Source organism: Hipposideros armiger, unplaced genomic scaffold (assembly GCF_001890085.2).
Source record: "Hipposideros armiger isolate ML-2016 unplaced genomic scaffold, ASM189008v1 scaffold_1313, whole genome shotgun sequence".
Lineage (NCBI taxonomy): Eukaryota > Metazoa > Chordata > Mammalia > Chiroptera > Hipposideridae > Hipposideros > Hipposideros armiger.
The window spans coordinates 155,266-161,369 of record NW_017732663.1 but is presented as its reverse complement, the minus strand read 5'-3'; the positions used below and the strand labels follow the sequence as shown (position 1 = coordinate 161,369).

The 6,104-nt window shown below is 42.3% G+C and overlaps 1 pseudogene; it reads right to left on the bottom strand.

Annotated features, from left to right (window-relative positions):
- Positions 1-3,016: 3,016 nt before the first annotated feature.
- LOC109377182 (40S ribosomal protein S29 pseudogene) lies at positions 3,017-3,264 on the bottom strand (annotated as a pseudogene).
- Positions 3,265-6,104: the final 2,840 nt, after the last annotated feature.

Sequence of the window (6,104 nt, the reverse complement as noted above, 5' to 3'; positions counted from 1 at the left end):
TTAGTACCTGGCTAAGACTCTGATTTGTTGACTATTAAATCTACAGTATTGATGACTGATGAATTGATATGATGAGACCCCACCTGGATCTAGGTATGATGTGCCTGGCATTCAAGGTGTGTGTGAGCTCTGGATCTTCCTTTATCTTCTTATACAGTAATAAAGAAGCTCAGCATAAAAAACGATGTTCAAGCCGTTCACAATGTAACAGAATCATACACCCTCCAAGTTAAAACAGCCCCAAGTGCCAGGGCTTGTGTGAAGTCCTCCCTCCTAGAGAGAACTCACTGCCACCCCAGGAGGGTTTTAAGCACTAAAAACCAAGGATCGTGACTAACAGAAACATAGAAGCTACCTCTCTTATTGCCTATTCGTTTCCCAAAATTGATTAGCAGCAAATCTGTGGGAAGGAAAAGGGCCTGTATTCTTGCCTGCAGGGAAATGAAACAAGGAAGAAGGGAGCAAGGGAGACTGTGGTTCGTTCTCTACTGGAGGGCTGATTGGCTGAAACTTCAGGGTTAGACCCCTCAGAGGCATCCACCCTAACCGCAGCGGTGGGTGGATTCCCAAGGTCCACGGCAAAGAAAGAAGACCATAGAAATATGCTGAGCATATGAAGGAATCTTCAGAACCAACAGGATAAGCACCTTATAAGGTCTTATTGACATTCTCAACAAGATTTTTGTTATTTCTGTTTAGAGTTTGACATCGCAATGGGAGTAGCCATGATTCAGTGAGCATTTCCTGTGGTTTGGCTCTAGACCGAGCACTCAAATCTATGAAGAAAGTATAACTATCTAAATTTATTGAGAAAATGTAAAGAGGGAGTTAGCAACTTGCATAATACCACACAGCCAGGAAGTGAGAGAGCAGGGGGCTCCACCCAGATCTCACTGCAAAGCTCATGCTTTGACAGCCATGCTACGTGCTACGTGCCCTGTGGTTTATGTGGCTTCCAGGATTCTGGGTTCTCCCTTTAGCCAGTAAGCTCCTTAAAATTCAGTACTATTCACCACTGCATTCCCATAGCACTCAGCTGCGGGTCTCACACACTGCAAGTGCTTCATAAATATTTGTTGGATTGATTTGAATCTAAGCCAAGCACTCATCTTACCAAGGAGCAAACTGAGGCCCAGGGGTAAAGGAGTCAGCCCAATGTCTTACAACTCATTTAGTGGCAGAAATAATCCATATAAAACCCATCCTCCCTCAGTCCCATAAAGCTGCTAAAGAGCAGCAGGGAAATTAGCCAGTTGGCAATGTATTAAGCTAAGCTTGTAAGGAGTTCTGCCTTCTATCCCTCTATCCATGACCACTTCCCACTAGACAACAATGCCCAGATGAAGCAAGGGTCCCATACCCTTTGCAAAGTTAGAGAACCCGCCACCACTTTGATGCATACAATAGGCACTTACTATATACGTTGAATAAATAAATGCAGACATCAGCTATGAAAATTGCCAATTTGAGCCACTAGAGGGAACCAAAGGCTCAGGTTTGGTTGCTGTCCCCAAAGGAAGGGAACATAACGGTGGGTGATGTGCTTTGCCAGAGCACCAGGTTCTATTTATGCCATACCCAGAACTACATACAGCAGAGCAGAGAGGGGGCCACTCAGCGAATACAAATTACTTTACCAAGGCAGGGAGCCTCAAAATCAGTGCATGCTCCTCTAGTCTTTCCTGAACCCCTGTTCCCCAGACTCAAAGAGGCCGCTAGGAACCCTGCAGATTTCTCAGGTCCTTCTGTTTTGTATTTTTTCCCACACACCCCTGCTCTGTAGCCTAAGCAGACAGGGGCCTGGGCTTTGTGTGTAACCTGGCTTGGCAATGCTCATGGGGGCCGCTGAGCATGGATCTAGCACCTGGTGGGTGAGCAGGAAGGGGCACTCCAAACACCCACTGGCCAGCTTTGGGTTCCCTGGGCATTGACATATTCATCTTCATTAGGAAAGACCTGAGAGATCTCCAAGGTTTAACTTATGAGGAAACTACAGCCTGGAGGAATCAAATTTTAAGTCACAAAGCTAGTTAGTGGCAGAACCACAAGTAAGGGGAAAATCTCCACTGGATGTTTGGAACTCTTGCAGCATTTGACGATGGGGAGAGTTGCTGGAAGGTGGTAGAGGGGAGGGCCGCTTCCATCTCCGTGGGCACATGCACAGTGTAGTCATGTAAGCCATGGGCTCTCCCTAAGTGAAGGCTTCTGCATGCAACTCAGGCACTTAAAAAACCTTTGGGAGCTTGGGAAAATGACCCTCTCTGAGCCTCAGTGTTCTCATCTGCAAAGTGGGAATTAAACGAGCTGAAGGTAAAGCACCTGGTGATGAAACATAGGCATCTCCCTCTAAAATGCTCTTCTCTTCTAGAAAGGCTTTTTCTCAGATGACTGCTGCCTTCAGTCAGTTAAGATTAGCTTAAGGTTTTGTTCTCTAAAGGGCATTTGCATTTATTTTTTATTTTTTTATTTTTAAGAAATATCTTGAATTTTCTTTTTAAAGATTTTTATTGGGGAATTGGGGAAGGGACACAGCATTGGGGAATAGGGGAAGGGGAACAGGCAAGTTGCTGTCCTTTTGTTCTTCAGTCACTTCACTGGCCCATGTTGGTATTATCATTGCGCTCTTCCCGGGTGACTCAGGCAGCCCAGGTCGAGCTGTTGTTCACCATCTTAGCTGTAGAGGGCGCAGTGTCACTGGCCCTCATGTGGGATCTGAACCCTGCTGCTCAGAGCTGGCGCTCTCAAGCCAACTCTCAACCAATAGGCCACTCAGCCGGCCAGCATTTGCATTTATTAAAGATTCTCTTGAACCTTCAAGATCTCCTTCAACGAGATGGCGCAGAGGTAACTTTTGTTTTTCAGCACAAATGCTTTGATATAACTGAGGGAAAATAAGCCATACATTTTGAAGATGACTCCGTTGAGAAGATGATAGGAAAATTTTAAAAGGTAATTTCTATAACCAATTGACTGTTTCATTTACATTAAAACATTTATAAGTGAAGTCTTTAAAAAATTTTCGTACGGAGAGCTAGCATTGTTTCTGTGGTCAGATAGATGTCTTGAATGACCCTTTCAAGGAAGTTCACTTAGTCCAATTTAATGAAGCCTATAGTCTTCACATACTGACGGAAACACTGTTTCCATCACATATTGAGGCTGAATTTGCAGATAGGACCGTGTGGGTTTGAGCAGATGTGCCCGGAGTAAGAATGCTGTCCAAATTTTCTCAGATGGCTCCCAAGAGAGCCACTGGTGACCCATCTTGCTTTCAGGGTGCAACAAAGCAAAAGGCCAAGGGTAACTTTTAACGGAAACTAGGATGCTGCATTTAAAATATCCATTTCTCTATTCCCCTAACAGAGAATTATACTTCTCAAATACTTATTGAATGCCTACAGGGCACAAGTTTCCCGGGTCTGACAGTTAAGTCTACATGCTTACTCTTGCCAAAGAATGGATTCTCCAGTGCTGCCATCGTCAACACAGGCAATCAGCATTCCCCAGGGCCCCATCTAGAAGAGGCCACGGTGTCACTGGTGGCGAACAGGTGGGTTGTGTTTTAGAACTGAGTTGTTGTTTACCAAACTGTGTGGACACATAGTTTACAAGTAACAAAGTTAGAGAGCCATAGTAGTTACTGCTGATGTCAGGTGCAGGAGCTGGGCCGCCACACTATTTAATGTACAGCAGGAAACCCACTAATGGGTGATTGGGATGTGCAAGCACCTCCTTTCATTATTCGGTGATTGCACTTTTCTCAATGGACCTGTTCACTTACCTGAAAGGGAAGAGAATTTTCTTGTGTTTTACTGTGCATGGAATAGTCAAGAAAGCCTCAAGAAAATCAAAACCATCAAATGCCCATCAGAAAAATAAAGAGGACATTGGAAATTTTAACATCAACTTCTCTCATTTTTTAGATCAAGAAATTGAGGCTTAGAGAGAAGTGACTCACCCAAGGCCTCCTGATTTCTAGAGTAATATATATAAAATTCTGTAGGGGTGCATGTGTGCAGCATTTACTTTCCAGACTGTTTCTGGAACACTGTATGCAATTCAAGATACAGCATGATGCAACAGAAAGATTATGAGCTTTGGAGTTAGACAGATGGTAATTTAAGTAGTGGCCAAAAGACTAGTGAATTTCCTTACTGCTCTGAGTCTTTTTCTTCTCTGTAAGATGAGCATAAAAACATCCACTGTAAGATAGTTGTAAGGATTATATATGATGGATGTAAAGTGTCTGATGCTGGCACATGCTATATAGCACATACTCAAAAAATGGTAATCATGGCCGGCCGAGTGGCTCAGTTGGTTAAGAGCTTGCTCAAGAGTTTGAGCTCTGAGCAACAGCGGTTCGATGCCTGGACTGAGCTGAGCTGCCGCTGAGCTGCCAACAGGTGGCAGGATGGCTCAGCTAAAAAAAAAAAAAAAAAAGTAATCATTATTACTAATAAGCGTACATAGTAGTTTGAGAGATAAGAAAACATGCCAAGGAGGTGAAACAGAACTATCTGGAAGTAATTTTGTTTGATAACTGTTAATATTTGGCCATATTTGCTTAATCTCTCTCTCCATATGTGTGTGTGTGTGTGTGTGTGTGTGTGCGCATATATATATATATATATATATATATATATATATATTTGTGTGTGTGTGTTTATTTATTTATTTTTAAATTAGTTTCAGGTGTACAACACAGTGCAATAGTTATACTTTTTACCCCTCAAAGTGACAACCCCCTCCCCCAATCCGCCACCCCACTCCACCGCCCATATCATACATATCTATTACAATTCCATTGATTCCACTCCCACACTATACTCCACATCCCATGGCTATATATATATATATATATATATTCAATTATAGTTGACATACAATATTATACAACATCAGCTTCAGGTGTACAGTGCAATGATCAAGGCTTTACACCATCCATGAAGTGATCTCCCTAGCAAGACATGTGACCATCTGACACCCTACAAAATATTTACAATACTTAATTATATTCCCTGAATTGTATTTCATATCCCTGTGGCAATATTGTAGTTACCAATTTATGTTATCTAATCCCTTCCCTTTCTCCCTCATCCCCACCCCCCTCCCAACTAGCAACCATCAGTTTTTCTTCTATATCTCTGAGACTATTTCTGTTTACTTTGCTAGTTCATTCAGTTTTTTAGATTCCATATATAAGTGAGATTATATGGTATTTGTCTTTTTCTGACTGACTTATTTCACTTAACGTAATGTTCTCTAGGTCCATCCATATTGTTGCAAATGGTACGATTTCATTCTTTATAGCAGAGTAACACTCCATTGTATATATGTACCACAGTTTCTTAATCCAGTTGTCTACCGATGGGCATTTCAGTTGTTTCCAAGTCTGGGCTATTGTAAATAGCACTGCAATGAACATAGGGGTGCATATATTTTTTGAATTAGCATCTTGGGTTTCTCTGGATAGATACCCAAGAGTGGAATTGCTGGGTCATAGGGTAGTTCCATTTCCAGTTTTTTGAGATACTTCCATACTGATTTCCATAGTGGCTGCACCAGTCTGCAGTCCTACCAACAGTGCACCAGGGTTCCCTTTTCTCTACTGTATATATATATATATATATATATATATATATATATATATATTGCTGCACTAGATGAATGTAAGCTGCAGATAGCATGACACTTTGCCTCCAAGTGTTTCAGCAAGCATCTCCTAAAAATAAGGCTGCTCGTCTCAACAACCACAACAACATCATTATCACACCTAAGAAAATTAATAATATTTATGGAAGATCATTTCTGACAAGAATGTTAAGGGAGACTGAGAGTAAGTGGGACTGAGCTAGTTCTAGAAAGATAGACAGGCTTTTCCTGCACAGAAGTGAGGAAAGGAAAAAAGCGTTCCTGGTGAAAGGAGCAGCTTGAGCAAAAGGCAGCACCTGTCCCCTCCTATCAGCCTCCCTCGTGGTGAAATGGAAAGTTCCTCTTCTATATCTGTTGCCTTCCCAAACCCATACCCGGCCCAACTCCAGAATCTCTCCAGCCAGCTCCCTTTTGGAAAAGAAAAACCACAGTAACTATGAACTGCTAAACGA